At 43.6% G+C, this 16,545-nt stretch overlaps 1 pseudogene; it reads left to right on the forward strand.

Moving 5' to 3' along the window:
* The first annotated feature begins 9,881 nt into the window (after window positions 1-9,881).
* Window positions 9,882-16,205, forward strand: LOC117283982 (annotated as a pseudogene).
* The last annotated feature ends 340 nt before the right edge of the window (window positions 16,206-16,545 follow it).

The raw sequence follows: 16,545 nt of genomic DNA on the forward strand, positions 1-16,545 counted from the left end.
AATTCTGATTTTTTTTGTCTTTCAAAATTGAGGAATTAATTTTAAGACAAATTTAAGAGAGTTTAAGAAGGTGTTTATTGGAAATAATAGGAAAAAAAAAGGCTCTTGGAGGATAACACTAAATGGGAAAGAAGTCCAACATGCTTTCTTTGTCTCTGTCTTATATAGACAGGCGGAATACAAGGGCTTGTTTTAAAAGAGATGAATTTAAAAGAGCTCAAAAGAAAACGGGTCATCTTACATTTGTTTCTCTAGTTCTGGTTGAAATCTGGGGTCTGGAGGTAGGGAGGAATTGTTAAGGCTGTTAACTAATTTAGCACTCTTTGTCTTTATCTCTCTGTTTTCTTCCCAACCTTTTATCCTTTGCTCTAGTGTTCTCTTCTTCATTTCTAAGCTTAACTGGCTGCTTGATTAATTAGCTGCTTGATAAAATGGCTGCTTGAATTAGCTCTTTTATCTGACCCTATTCTTTGGGGTCTCTAACTGCCTACTCCCAATAACTAAACTAAACTAAACAACTACATTACTCCAATGAAATATCTGAAATAATTACATTTTAAAATATTAATAGGTATTTTAATTATATTTTTGTTAGTACATGTTTGCAATATATGATGATTACATTCATGGAGGAGTTTGTAAATGTAAATAACACATCTTAATCCTTTTTGCCCCCTTTCCCTCCTCACCCCTCTCTATGCCCTCCAATTCTTGATCCCTTTCCCATTTTTTTCTTTATCGGTACATTTTAGGTATACAGTACAGTTACAATCATCATTTGGATCTTGTACCTTTACATGATGTATCTTGGTTCTTAATTTTTCCCCATTCCCCTTACCTCCTTTCATCCCCTCTACAGTTTCCTATTTACAAAGACTTTGTTTCCATTTTTTTCGTTTTCTCTTATTTTTTATGTTCCCTTTGTAACTTTCCCTTACTCCTCCCACTTTCTCTATGCCTTTAGACCTTTTTCCTATTACACAATATCAGTTATACAATTCTATTTTTATTTACACTTTTGGTTTATCACACCAGAGAAACTATTCAGTATTTACACATGTGTCCTATTAATTTCATTTAAGAGTATGTTCTCAATGTGCATCCACTTAACTACAAATGTCTCTAGTTTCTCATTCTTTTGGCTGAGTAGTACTCCATCTTATAAAAAAAAAACCCACATCTTCTTTATTGAGTGTCCGATTGATGGGCAATTGGGCTGTTTCCAAGTTTTAGCTATTACAAACTGTGCCACTATAAACATGGGTATACATATATCACTGTGGTATGATTCTTTTAATTCTTTTGGGAAGACACCTAGCAGGGAAATTGCTGGGTCAAATGGAACCTCTAATCCTAGTTTTTTGAGCTATCTCCATATTGATTTCCACAGTGGTTGCACCAGTCTGCACTCCCACCAGTAATGGAGAAGGGTTCCTTTCCCCCTGCCAGCATTTGGTATTGGTTGATTTCTTGATAGCAGCCATTCTTTCTGGGGTGGGGTGGAATCTCAGCTCTGTCCATTATTTCTTATGGGGAAGTTCATTTTGATATGCAAATGCTTTGGACTACAAGCATGTTTCTCAAAGGAATTATGCTTACAAACTAAGGTTTTATTGTACAAGTAAACTGTAAAGAGAAAAGATTTATTTTTGCTCATATATTTGAAGGATCCAGTCCATGACTGATGGGCCCTATTGTTTTATGGGAAAGTACATCATGGCAGGAACATGTGGCAGAGCAAAGCAATTCACTTTGTAGCCAGAAAGAGAAGAAATAAGCAGCCAGGATCCTATAATCATCTTCCAGGGCACACCCCAAAAACCTAACATTCACTGGACCTCACCATCTAAAGGTTCCACCACCTCCCAATTGTGTCACACAGGGCACCAAAACTTTAATATATAGGGACTCTGCAGGACATCCAACATCCAAACTGGAGGAGACAGAAATCAGATTTCTCTGTTTTGGTTTAGAGCCATAGGCCCTGGGAGTGTGCCCTCCAGGGAGATTGTGGGATCTTGGTTTTTTCTTTCTCTTTCATTCCCAGCCCTGGTGTAAAGGAGCTTCCTCTGCCATGTGCTCCCACTCAGATGTTATTGCTGTTACTGGACAGGTATCCCTGTCTCACCTGATATCAAGGATCTTTGTACCCTGAACAAAGAATTGATCAGGGCACAGAAATAGAAAGAAAGGCGGAGACTTACTAAAGGGACCATACACTTCACAGAGAGAGCGTGGCTGATGAGAAAGCTCAAGAATGAATTTGACTCACAGTAGCCCCTGTATAGTTTAGATTAACATGTTCCTGATAGAACTTTTGTAAATAATCTAAAAACCTACAAAATGTTAGAAAAATGTAAAATGACTTCTGCTTTCTCTAACAGCAACCTGCTCTGTTTAGTTCAAAATCAACAGACACTGGAGGCATTGATCATGAAGTGGGACATCTGGCCTCATCCTTGACCTTGAACACCTGCTTCCTGTGCACTAGAATAGATAGGTCGATGAATCTTGAGGTAAACTCCCTAACTACAAAGAATTGTTATGTCTGGGTTAAAGCTAACTGTCTTGTTACTGTAATTTGTACATGGGTAATACTAACTGAGAAAATGAAATGTAACCACCTGAATGAGATCATAGCTGTAAAACCAATAAAAGAGAAAGCTGCAAAACCAATACAAGGTTGATCACTGGCCTATTTGAGTGCGATCAACCTTCGCTGGCAAAATAAACATTTGTTATTCTACTTGCATTCAGCTCATCTCTATGTGCATGTCACTTGCCAAATCCTTCTACAACATTCCCACCAACTTGAACCAACAGTGGTACATGCATGACTGTCCTTTTGGGTGGCTTGTACTACTAGCGGTACAAATGGATCTAATCACTTTTATCAGTCTTTTTACTAATAAAATAAATTAAAAAGCCACTTGATGGGACAGTCATGTATATACCACTGGAGGCTCAATCTTCCCAGCAGAGGGACATACTAATTACAGCCCTGTTGTAAACAAGTTAAAGCACACTTGGGAAAGTTCCAAATGGGCAGTATCTATAGATGGTAACTACCAGTAATGAATTACATTTTCAAGTATGATGGACAGGCAGAGCCAGATATGACAATGGCAGTGAGCTCCAGGGTTAGCTTCTCTTTGGTTTTCCTGGAATTTGAGAGTGGCCAGGGTGACCACCAAATGGGCTTCTGTCTGACTAACTGTGTGTCTCCACCCCCACATTGGAAGAGGAGTTTGTAAACTTATATGGGCCTCGACGGAACCAGAGTGGCTGCCAAAGCCCTCCACAGAAGTCAAAACTAAAATGTTAACGCTGCATCATAATGACCTTGGGGTTAGCCTTGGTTACTCTGAAGCAGTTACAGCACATGCAACTTGGGCTCATGTTAGAGACTAAAGAAGTGTGATAAGGGCAGGAGCTTACTTATTAAACTCATGTCAGGATTTCAAGGGAATATCGTGAGGGAAAGACCACATTTCTCAGGCTCATGTCACAATATTAAGGAAGTACAGTGAGAGTAGGATGTTTGTATGATCTCTAAGAGCCAGAAGGGATCCTAACTGTTGCGAGCCTAAAGATAGGGTGTTTTCCAAACTATTGCTTGCTTTTTCATTGCCTACAGTCCCAAAAGTGGTGGGACCAATGGTCCATGGACTGAAATTTCCAAGATTAAGTCAAAATGAATCTTTGCTCCTTTAAAATTGATTGTCTCAGTTATTTTGTTAAAGTAATGGAAAGCTGACTGACACAGGTGGTTTTGTTTTTGAGATGTTTTAATATACTTTCGTTCATTTCTCTCGCTCTCCCTTCCTTCCTTCTTTTTTTTGGGATTAAATTCAGGGCCTCACACATGCTAGCCATGTACTCTAACACTTAGCTACACCCACCTTTTATACTAATTCTTTTTGAGTTCCATTTCAGGTCCAGAGAAAATGTAAAACATCAAAGTTGCGATTATGCTTTAAACATAAATCAAAGTTTTCAGCTAAATGCATACCTCAGTGAATGATACAAACTGCAACAGATGTTTACATATGAATCCAAAACATGTAAGACTCAAACTCTATAAAGGAAGCAAAAATACTGCCCTATCAAAATCCAAGCCATTCCTCACGCCAGCTTAAAAAAAAAGATAAAAATGATTTCTTAGCCATAAGTGGGGTTTTATGCACATTTTAAAAATAGAGCCATATTTTGGGGTCTCCTTCTTTTTATTTGCCATCTGTGTGATATAAGGGTACCAAGTAATCCAAATAATGTAAATAGTCCAAACAAGGAAAATATTGTCACTCCCAATCTGCTAGATATCTGAAATGCCAAAGTTGTGTTCTCCAAAGTCAAAGAATGAATACTAGGAACAATGGAGTTTAAGAGTAGGATATTTTTTTTTCTCCAGTACCAGGGATCAAACTCAGAACCTCGCACTTGCCAGGCAAGTGCATTGCCACTGAGCTAAATTCTCAGCCCTAAGAGTAAGAAAGATAACTTCAGCCTAAGAGACATGGGAGAGGGACTGGAAAGTGGGTCACCTGCCCACCCCGATTCTCAAAGGTATTTTATTGAGCAAGTTGATGAGGTGAGGAGGATTCAAAGCGGGATAAAACTACAGTTAACTAATAAGAATACAAGTATAGTCACGTAGGTAATATTGATTCAATTGGAAATCATGAGGTGGGACAAAACTATGATCAACCAATGAGAATATAACAAGTATAGTTGCTTAGGTAATATTGATTAAATGGGGATCAAATGGGGAAGCAAGGCATGTAGCAAATGCACATGGAATGAACAAGGATTTCTGGGAAGGAGTGGGCTGGGGAGATTCTGGTCTCTATCTAAGGTGATTGATACCTATTAAGAATATCAGCCGGGCATGGTAGCACAGGCCTATAATCTCAGCACTCGGGAGGCTGAGGCAGGAGGATCGCTGTGAGTTTGAGACCAGCCTGGGTTGCATAGAGAGCTCCAGGTCAGTCTGAACTACATAGTAAGACCCTGTCTCAAAAAACCTAAAAAGAGAATATCATTCACTGCTAATCATCTCTCAGGGAAGTATGTGAATGTGATTGTTTCTCTTTTTTGAATCCTGGCTTTTGGTAAATGGACCTCAATTATCTTCTGTATAGACTCCTTGGAGGGCCCAGCCTTGTCTACCTGTCTTATAATATTTTCTAACTAGCTTAGCTGTCTAAAATACACACACAAAGCCCCAGTAACCTGTGTCTCCTTAGAGACTGAAAGTCAAAAACAGTGAGTAAGATAAAACAGGAAATCAAAAGCCATCCACAGAAGAATAAAGGACAAGCGGGTATCCCAAAAACAAATAATTTAGAACAAACAATTGAAGTATTTTCTTCTTCTTCTTCTGAGCCAAAAGGATTTGCTGAGAAAGAAATTGATGATAATTTTAAAATTCATTTTAAAGACATAATAAGATTAACCCGAGGAAAGCTGAAGTGCCTTTCCTTTCCTTTCCCTTTTTCCTCTCATTACTCTTCTCTCTTCTTTTTTCTTCCCCTTCATCTTACCTTCCCTTCTCTTTCTTTTTCTTTCTTTTTTTTTAATGCTAAAGGAAGGTGAGACCAGAGCTGTGCATATTTGAGATATCATACCATCAGTTTCATTGATAACTTTTAATAAGCTTTTCAAATTTCTGCTACATGTCAGTTAAAATCATTAAATAAAAAAAAATTATTAAATGCAAAGAGAAAATGCAAGTCAGGATGTAGTGGCATCAAAAACAAAACTAATGGCCAGGGATTTACCTCAGTGGTGCCACCGCCTGCCTTGCAAGAGCAAAGTCCCGAGTTAATCCCTGGCGCCACCCAAAAACAAAAACAGAAACAAAACTGATTTGGAAATTAGTGGTGATGGTTGCAGAACATTGTGAATGCAATTAATGCTGCAGAATTGTACTCTTAAAAATAGTTCAAATGGCAAATTTTTAAATCTATTTTACCAAGTTTAAACATTTAATAATGTAATAGTGTTTACTTTGACAACACACATACTAAAATTTAATAGCGTAATATCCAAAAAAACATCTTACCCTTACATTAATTTTGTGGTACACAAATTGTATCTCAATAAAGCTGTTTTTTAAAACGCTGAGCAGAGGCCAGCTGATACAAACCAGGCAGTCAGCAGGACCTGGAGAATGGCAGCTGGACCAGGAAGCAAGAAACTTCCTGAAACAGGCACAGAAGTTGTGCCACCCATGATCCAAAGTTCATTCTCATAGACAGACAGGGAAAGCAAGAGACCCTCGTTGACACAGACGATGAAAGACAGTGTTTGAGTGTCATGACCTCTCAGTCACCTGCACAGGTGTGGCATGCTTCTAGCCTCAGACCCGCCATCTGTTACACTGGGAAGGTGATGCCAGAAAGGAGTCTTCCAGTCCTAAGTGGGCAACAGAGGTAGGGTAACAAAACCTCCTTATCGGCTGAGACCTCTTATTAAGATGCAGTCCTGAGATCTTGACAGGGTTAGATAAGAGACTGAGGCTGAGTATCTAACACATCCCCAGTGCCCATATTTCAGCTGGATGCCAAGACCCAAGCTAACACCTGTGTCCCTAAGATGGTAGAGTCCGGAGAGGATGTCATCCTCTTTGCTCACAAAAACAAACTCTCAGCATGAGACAAGAAGGGGATTACATCGACTTTAATTGTTTTAGGGACTCATAGCAAAGCTTTGTCTAAACACTCACTGGTCTGGTGGGAACCAGAAACCCACCAGTCTGCAGGGCCAGCGTGAAGAATAAGCTTACCTATTTCCACGCTCTTTCTATAAGCTTAAACAGCATAAAAAGACAGGACAAAGGAAATCAAAGACCATCTCTGACAAGAAAAGCATCAAATAGAAATCCAGAGTACTCACTAAACACTCAAAGTCGCTTTTACCCAAAGAACTAGTTCACATGTTTTCCCCTTTCAATCTAAATTTTTAGAGAGAGGGAAAGGGACAAAGAGTCTTACTGTTCTCGCCTTGAGGAATCAGGGAAAGGGACAAAGAGTCTTACTGTTCTCGCCTTGAGGAATCCCTGCATTCAGAGTCCAAGGTCCTGGCTTCAGCAAGGCCTGAGCAAGCAGTGTGCCAGCCAGTGAGGGAGAGCTGTGCTGAGATCAGACTCAGCAGGGGAAAGAGGGTCCCTCCACCCCCTAATTCTTATGTGGGCTTTCAGCTGGATCTAGCAACCCAGTTAATACAAGAGCTGATCAACAAGAGAAAAGCATAAAAGTTTTATTTACATATGCACAGGGATTTTCGAAGGAGTAAAGTCTGAAGAAATGACCAAAGCATGACACTTTTATACTTTTAAAGGACAAATAAAATTTTGAGGAGTAATAGGAAAAATGGATCCCTGACTAGGTTAGGAAGTTTTAGGGATGTTACTAAGAGATATATGGGGGAGGGAGGTACAAGCTAGCAGGGGGGAGATAAGGTCACTTCAGACTTTGTTTATTGAGGCTCATTGTAGTTATTGCCGGGCTGTGGTGAACAAGGCTATTTTCTGGCTTTGCTATGTGAAGGACACCCGCTCCCAAAGAATCCTTATGGCTTGCTGGGTGTAGAAATAGATAGGTCACCCCCTACCCTGTGCTTCAGCCTCCCAGAGCATAGGCCTGTGCCACCAGCAAATGGCGATCTGAAGTTAGAGTCCCTTGAGTGATTTCAGCTTGAAATAATCAGTATATCAATTCAGGCATTTTGGATGACATGTTCCTAACTCCCTCACCGCTTATGCTGTTGGACTTACCAACTTAGCTAATGGTTTTTAGAAAATCAACAATTGATGAAACAGGCATGTCAGTGGAAATTTGAATATTTTTCTTTTTAGTACTGTTTCTTGTTTTCTGCAATTTTACATTTGAACTTTTTTTTTTCTTTTTCAACTTTCTGGAAATCTTAGTTTATTTTGCTTTATTCTTAATATCTTAGGTATGTAGGAAATTTATTTTATTTAATTCACTATTAAATAATGTCTTATAAATAAAGACTTCTTTACATTGGATTTCCTAAGTTTAGTTGGATGATATTTCAGAGAACTCTAAGACATTTCCACGAAGTAGAACGATTTTGAGTTGCCCCTTGGTTTTATATCTAGTAAGTTGTAATTTTAGAACAGAATTCTAAGCCCATTTTATTTAGAATTTCCATGAATTTGCCTTAAGAGTATTAAAATGGTAGCTGTAGAGTTGGAAGGAATTACGGAATCCTGTAATATATATATATATATATATATATATATATATATTTTACTTGGAAGGCAGGCTCAGCGCCACTAAAATCCCTGGCCTGACACAGTATATTTTGATTATCCTGCCGTGCCTCTCTAAACTATGGGAACATGTCTACACCCCACAGTCAGGACAGAGCACACAGAAGGCCTGAAGATAGGCAGCACTGGGATGAATTTCTGCAGTCACCAACGACTATAATCCCTTGCTTCAGACCGCCCCCCCAGTGTCCCTAATCCCAGCTGCTTACCCTCTTATGTAGCCGACCCCTCAGCCCAGTATTAGCAGCCTAGAGTGGCACAAGCTTCTTGCCTCTCCATAATTTGGCTGTGTTACATTGGAAGTCGTCCAATGAGCTAAATTTGCTCCTAGTCAAGGTCAACTGACTCCCAACTAAATTCTTCCCTTCTGAATTAACTGTTTGTTCTCTTCAGCAAAGATATGCTTGTGCCCTCATTACTCAGTCCTGCCTGCTTGATACTTGTTATCAGCAGGTGTCCCCAAGGCCTGCCCAGTTTCCCACCCTTCCCCACTCGTAATGAATAAACACTGGATGCCCTGGGAGACCTTTGTCTTTGTTGCCCAGAGCAGTTTAGATCAGCCCAAGACTCAATTTTTCTCAAATCTCTGTGAGTTTTTTTCTGTTTCCCACTTTCCTATCTTTGAGACATCATACTGGCTTTCAGGAGACGAGGACCACTACAGGGTCTCTGGTAACATCCCCTTACTCTTTCCCTATTCTCTTTGCAGAGACCCATTTCACCCCTTCGGATGATCCGCGGGGGGCCCTGCCTTGTGAGCCTGCTGGTGCAGCCCTTGCCCTGCCTCTGGGAGGTGCTCTCCTCCTCTGAAAGGCCCTGTTCTCTGGGCTCCACCTTCCCAGCTCCTCAGTGTCCTTGTTCTGGCCAGCAAGGCCTCCTTGTCTTGTGCTTGACTCTCTACCTCCATTCTTTTCAGAGTACAGGATGTGTCTAGACCCTACGATGTATCTCATATTTTCAAAATCTCTCTCCTGAGGCTCCCATCCCACTTCTAGTCTTTAATAGCCAAACCATAGTCATTTTCTCTAAGCAAGGCAAATAGAACACAGAGTAATCACATAGTTCTTCATTTTGAAACAGTCCTTTGCTTTCTGAGAAAAAGGCTGGCAGGTAGGACAGTGCTGTTAGTAGGATGTTACCCTTCTGAAGTTGTCCTTGGAAGAAGGAGAGGTGTCTGGCTCCTGGGAGCCCCAGTCTTCCACCCCAGTGCACCCCTAGCTATAGCAACTCCACTGCAGTCCCTGTTCTGGGCAGCTGGGAAATCTCTAGCTGACCAGCAGTACTTCACAATGAGGGCGCCTCTGTTACCCTGTGACCCCTTGTCTGGTTGTTGAATTTAAATTCACCATCAGATGATGGATGGGCTGGGTCTCCCAAATTCCCTAAAGGAAAATTCAGAGACCACCCAGTCTTGTGTCTGCCCCTTGTTCTGGCCTCAGTCCCATTTCACTGACACTGTCTCTGAAGAGGGGAGGCTGTAGTGGATAGTAAAGCTTCGGTTTGACCATGTCCTCTACCAATTGTGGGTGCCAAACTAAGCTCTCAGGTTGTCTGTGCTTTTGGTCTCTCTTCAGAAAGGCCCATGGGATTTTGGCAGCTGAGGGATAAAGCCCGAGAGGTACAAGGAAGTGAAAAATGGAGAGAATATCTTTGCTCTTTCACCATCTGGCTTGTATCCAAGAGCATTGTCAACTTCTTGTGGACTCAGCGGGACATGGGGTGGGGACAGCCATCAGAGTTAATTAAGGGATAGAATAACTGAGCCCTGCTTTTGGCTTCCTGAAGGTCAATCATGCCAGCTGTGTCTCCAGCTCTTTTGAGGTGCAGTGGGGAGAGGGCTCACCGTAGGCCTCACTCCCATCTTTGTTGCTTCTCAGGCAAAGTCAGAGTTCAGTCCCATTGGAGCCGGTAGGCTCAGTCTACAGCATCAGCACGGTGTCCATGTCGCTGGGTTATTAGGACATTCATGGGGTGAGCCAGGGGTCCACGTTGAAGGACAGAATGGGAAGCAAGGGTTGAGAGTGTAGAGTAACAGGGGAGGGAATTCAAGAGACAGATGCTCTTGAGGACTTGGAGCCTTTTGCCTTCCCTCTAGTACTCGGGAGCTCACGCATGTGATATTGTGAGTGCGTGTGTGTGTGTGTGTGTGTGTGTGTGTGTGTGTGTTGGGGTAGGAGGACTGTTGGTACACTGAAGGGTCTCACCGGAAAGAGATGAAGTCACAGAGCCAGGTACTTCCATCTCTGACCCGGGGCCAGTTCTAGAAGATGGATCTGCTTCAGGACTTGGTGAGAACCATAGCTGTGCTTCTCAGGAGCTCACACTTGAGGGCTGCAGTGCATGTAGTGTGTGTGTGTGCGTATGTGCACGCTTGCGCGTGTACTGGGTGGTGTTAGGTATAGGCTGAGAATTCACCTAGAGGAGATATCATGTGGTCAGTGTCCCTTCATCTCTGACCCTACCACTGCAGCATCTCTTTCAGACGACCCATGCTATCTGCTTGATCCTGGAATACACAGACACCAGCTACGAGGAGAAGAGATACACCATGGAGGACGGCAATGGCACCCTCCTGCTCAGACCCCTGCCCAGTGCTGCTCACTAGTGGGCAGCAACCCACGCCCTGGCCACCTGTTTTTCAATTCACCATCCCTCTACCAGTTGGACCTTGCTTCCTGCTTCCTCCCTCAAACCCTTTTGAGAGCAAATCACTTGGAGTAGAATTAGGGATTCCCCTTTAGCTGTTGTTGGGTCAGATCCACTTGCACTTGCTTAAATCTATGGTAAGCCATAGTTCTGTTAGGTCCACAGCCCTTACAAGCACTTTACCCTACAGCCTTGGAATGCGGGACTCAGTGGTTCAGACTCCAGATCCACTGTCTCAGGGTATCTTGCTCTTGACTCTGGGAAGGTCCTGAGCAAATGGGGTTAGATTTAAAGGAGATTTATTTTTACTTCATCTTTGCCAGAGCTTCAGACTATGACAGAAGCCAGTGGCTGAGTGAGAAGTTCTGGCTGGTGTGGGACTTTCCCATTGTAGGTGAGGGGGTGGGGTGGGTCAGGGAAGTGAACAATATCCTTATCTTAGCTCCTTTCCCAGCTAAAAGTTTCTATGATCAGTGCTCCTGCTCAACCACTTTCATTCCTGGTATCTATACTGTCTTTCTGTGATAGATCTACGTCTCACTTCATTTGTTCTTTCTACAGTATTTTTGTACAGAGCTTGCCATGGGCAGGCACAGAGGGTCTGCCCTAATTTAAAGAAATGCTGGGATCTGGTATCCAAACTAATTTTTCCTGGCTGTCCATGCAGCTGCCCTACTTAATCGATGGGACTCACAAGCTCACCCAGACCAATGCCATCCTGCGCTACAATGCTCGCAAATGCAGTATGTGTGAATGGGGCTGGCTGCAGGGTGCCATCCCCCTGGTCTTGGCTGGGGCCAGGCTGAGGGTGAGTCTCTGTTTTGTGGGCCTCAGATGTGAAGACAGAAGAGGAGAAGATTTATATAGATAGATGTTCTGGAAAACCCCATTATGGACACCCTCGCAGCTCATCATGCTTTGCTACAGCCCTGATTTTTTTTTTTTGAGACAGGGTCTCACTATGTAGTTGAGACTGATCTGGAACTCACTATGTAGCCCAGGCTGGTCTCAAACTCACAGTGATCCTCCTGCCTCAGTCTCCCAAGTGCTGGGATTACAGGCGTGCGCCACCACGCCCGGCCAGCCCTGATTTTGTGAGTCTCCTTCAGTGGATCTGGGCCAGACAGGGTTTGGAGAAGGAGTTAAATGGTTACATTCATATCAATACTTGTCCTGTTTCTCATTTGAAATCTTTAACAGTACTGAGTCTCCAAAGGATTATTTGTCTTAACAACAGATTGACCTTCAGAACTCCAAAACTGTGTCAAATAAATAAACACTGTGTGAATCAGGTGGCACCAATCTTTGGTTACAACTCAAGACAGTTCAAGGGCTCGGGATTTAGCTCAGTGGTTCGGTGGCCTGCCTTGCAAGCGCAAGGAAGGACCCAAGTTCAATCCCCGGTACCAAAAAAAAAAAAAAAAAAAAAAAAAAAGTTCAGAGAGGGAACTCAGTTCTCAGTTCTTAGACATTACAGTTTGCATTCAGAATTTCTTTCTGCTCTTTATCTCCTGCGATGGGCCTTATCTCGTACCTGTTCACATCACCTGCCTGCTCCTGGAATGTGGAGACCCAAGCCAAAAAAGAACAAAACAGGGGAATGCAATGCACCCTGGTTTTCAGAGGTCTGCTGCACTATTTCCCCAGTGCTGTGTCCTTGACACCAGCATGAGTTGGGACAGTTCACAGGCAGCTCAGGGTCAAACAGAGGGCCTCTGTCCCTTTCCCTAAGTTTCCTTTTAACCTTGAATAATCCTCAAGTTTATGTACACTACTCAAATGTCCATACTTCGGCCACTCCACTAGCTAGGCCTTTATCTTTTCTCTTGGATCTTTTCACACTTTGCTTTTTTGATTTTACCAGACGTTGGAGTCCAGAGCCTGCCAGGCGCTCAGGCACCCCAGGGTCTGACTCACACAACATGGTTTGCTTAAACAGTGATGGATTCAGGGGCAGTGTTGTTTTCCTGTCTGACTTCTCATCACTTCTAACAAACGCGGATTGCTACCAAGCAGGAACCTAATAAATGCTGAAACATTAGAAAGAAGCCCACACCCTGACCTGGGGCCAGTCGTCAGCAGATCGCTGTATACTCCTTGGCTGGCCAGGGCCGCACATAGCCAGATGGCCTGGCCACATCTGCCAGCTAGCTTGTGTCTGAGGGTGGGACAACTGATTTCTGCTCAGGAGTACTTGGAGGGGCTTCCTGACAAGATGAAACTTCTCACAATTCCTGGGGAAGTGGCCATGGTTTGCAGGGAACAAGGTAAAGGGGAAAAGGGATGGGGAAGAGAAATTACCATTTTTCTCAGGTTATGAGCTTCCAGCCCACCCACTGTTGGCCTTTTGCAGATCATCTATATGGATTCTTTGCTTATGATGTCCTTGACCAGAACCTTGTATTTGAACCCAAGTGCACAGATGCATTCACAAACCTAAAGGGCTTCATGTCTTGCTTGGAGATGACGCTCTCAGACTTTTTCCTCTTGGATGTCCTTTTTCCACTCTCCATATCCATATACTGATTTCCTAGTGCTTGACCTGAACTAACATGTCCTGAGTACTGGCTGTATATGCCAGAACCTGTGCTCAGTATCTTACATCCACTGTGTCAAGTGTATCATTGTAGAATTACCAGCCCCACTGCAAAGATAAGGGAATGGAGACAGTAGAGAGAAAGTCATTTGCTCAGGGTCCCAGCACCAGTGCAGGCTGCATGAACTCCCTGTCGGCTTCAGGCTGCTAAGGGCAGCAGGCAGTGACTCTCCTTGTTTTGTGCCCAAAGGAAAAGCCTGCAGCCCCTGTGTAGCCTGGGTTTCTGGCCAAGCACCCTGTGGAGCTGGGACAGCATGTGTGTGCAGCTGGCATTGGGAGGCCTGGGACAAGGCTGGGTGATATGAAGTATCAAGATGCAGACAGCAAACTTCGGTACAGTGGTGATGACTGTAATCCCAGCACTTGGAAGGCTGAGGCAGGAGGATTATCACATTTGAAGCCAGCCTGGGCTACATTAAAAAAAAAGAAAAAGGATGCAGACAACATGACACCTGATCTGCACAGTGGTTTGATTAATCAGGTCCCCGACTGAGGAAGCACTGAGATCTCAGGGCCATAGCTAGTGCTGGATTGAGTGCACACATGGGATTTTACCTTTAATTGTTCTATGGTAGAGTACTTTCCTTCCCTTCCTGCCTTCCTCTCCTGATTTCTTGTAATACCCTGGAGCCCCATTTGTGAATTGGAGTCATGCACTTATTTTCATCTGTATTCACTGATATTCTGCTCTCTATGTGGCACCTTAGCCTAGATGCTTAGCTCCGGGATTTGCTGAATTACTGGGTGAGGTCAGGGCCTTCTTCTAACCTGCACTGCGATGCGCCCAGCCCCACAGATCCAGACAAGAGGGAGCCTGCCTGTAGAAAAGGAGAATGTTTGTGCAGAAGGAGAGTGACTGGGGCTCCTTTGAGGATGGGAAAGGGTACAAAGAGAACACAGGGCTGGAGAAACAGAGCCAGGATGCAGCAACCTTTTCCCACTTGCTAACTGTGTGAGCATGAGAAAGTCACTTAGCTCTCTACCTCAGGTTCCTTCTGGATAAATGTTGATGGTAGTGTTACAGGAAATAAAACAGGAGATGCAATATGAAATATTATATCTCCAGCCTGTTAGCTGTATTAATGTCGAGTTCTTGTTCTCCAAAAGTCGAAGGATGAATCCTGGGAACAACAGAGATTAAGAGTAGGAAGATATTTATTGACAGGAAAGTTCCAGAGGGGCAGGAGGAGGACCCGAGTGGGTAGCCTGGGGACCCCACTTTACAGAGGAGTTTTATAGGGTGAAACCCACATGGGTACAACGTGATCATCCAATAAGTTTACAAGTACAGTCACTTAGGTAATGGTGGTCCAAGTGGGAAACAAGTCATGTAACAAGCGCGGATGGAAAAAACAAAGATTCTCCTAGGAAGTGGTGGGTCCAGAGGTCTCTGGTCTCCCACCGGGGTGGTTGATGTCAGTCTAGACTTTATTAGGCACAGTGTTTGTTCTTTGAGGAAGTATGTAGTCTGGTCATCTTGTCTTTAGCTTGAGGCCTGGTTTTCAGCCGATGTGTCTCTGGTCACAGCTGTGGTGTGTTTCACCTTTATCCTAGTCCTCTCGAGGCCCTAGCCCTATCTGACTGACTATAATATTTCTACCTAACTCAGCTGTCTATCATAGTAGCACTGATCTTGCAGGGTCATTGATTTGACTTTTTAAAACTTACATTGTAATCTCTAGGTGGTATAGAGCACCTTGCATAGTGTAGAGTTTCCTAAGTAGTAAGGTGCGACATTAATTAAAATAAGTAAATTGTCAGAGCTGGTACCTAAGCAGACTGTGTTGTGCTATAGTACTTGAGTCCATGTAAAAGGCTGTTCCTGGAGTAAGGTGTGTGAATGCCAAGGGGGCAGCAGGGCTGAGCTTCTGCTTCCTGTTTCCCACTCATGGGACCTGAAGAAGATCTCAGCCTACATGAAGTCCAGTCGTTTTCTTGCAGGCCCTGTGTATTCAAAGGCGGCTCAGTAGGGTAACAAGTAGAACCCTGTAATGCCAGCACAGGGAGAGGGGACATATGGCTGCCCTGGCTGGTGCTGGGCTGTGGGGTACATGAGCACTATGCACCACAGCCTCATGCCACCCTCTTCCTGCTAGGAAGCTCCCTTTTTTTCTGCCTAAACTCTCTCCCAGTCAAGCTTTAGAATCTTACTCTTTTTTTTTTTTTTAAGCAAAGTCCCCTCCTCCCCTTCTTTGTCCTTGCCCTAAATCTAACTAAACAGCCCTCAGCTCTGCCTCCAGGAGCCTGATGGACCCTGACTTGAATGACCAGAACTGCCTGGTGTGCAGAGCCTGTTCTCCACTGCAGCAGCTGCCCCGGTCCTGCCCGATCCCCAGTAAAGTCTGAACCACACTTGCTCTGTGTCCTGTCTTATTGCTCCCTGCTCTCCAGACTCAGGACTGTGGTGTTGAGGCATTGGAGTGTTCTTTGTTCTTTATCCACAGCAAGGGCTGGGTGGATGTGGACGTGTGTGGGGCTGTGATGGTCGGTCTGGGTATGAGGTCACTGAAGGTCATTGCTGTCCCTCTCCGTGTTCCTGTGTTCCCCACCCTAGGATCCCTACAGAGGGGCGCTCCTTCCAAGTCGGGTGTTCACGTGGCAGTGTGCAGTGCTGCCACAGGCCCTGTGCAGCTGTGTGTCGTGCTTCAGAGAGGGGTGGGCTGATGGGAAGGGGTTAACTGCACAGGGGACCCTTCTTCCGTGCCTTTCTCACAGAAGCTTTCTCTGATCTGAATCCCTCTTCTGCGTTCTCAGGACACCTCTCCATAAACATATCTACTACATTGTAATTGATGTTGTATGATTATTTTTTCTTAACAAAACTCTATCACAAGCATTGTGCATTTTATCTCAGACATGTATGACAGTGCCTGGCATCTAAATTCTGAAAATTTGAAAAATTGAAAGAATTAATCTCAGGAAAGCTTCGATGAGAGCCTATAGTGCTAGTATTGGGATTCAGAGCCCTGGGAGTAGCTATTTTAGCCCAAGGAGGTACAGAATA

This window comes from Fukomys damarensis, unplaced genomic scaffold (assembly GCF_012274545.1).
Source record: "Fukomys damarensis isolate Sample0158 unplaced genomic scaffold, DMR_v1.0_HiC HiC_scaffold_33, whole genome shotgun sequence".
In the NCBI taxonomy this organism is placed as follows: domain Eukaryota; kingdom Metazoa; phylum Chordata; class Mammalia; order Rodentia; family Bathyergidae; genus Fukomys; species Fukomys damarensis.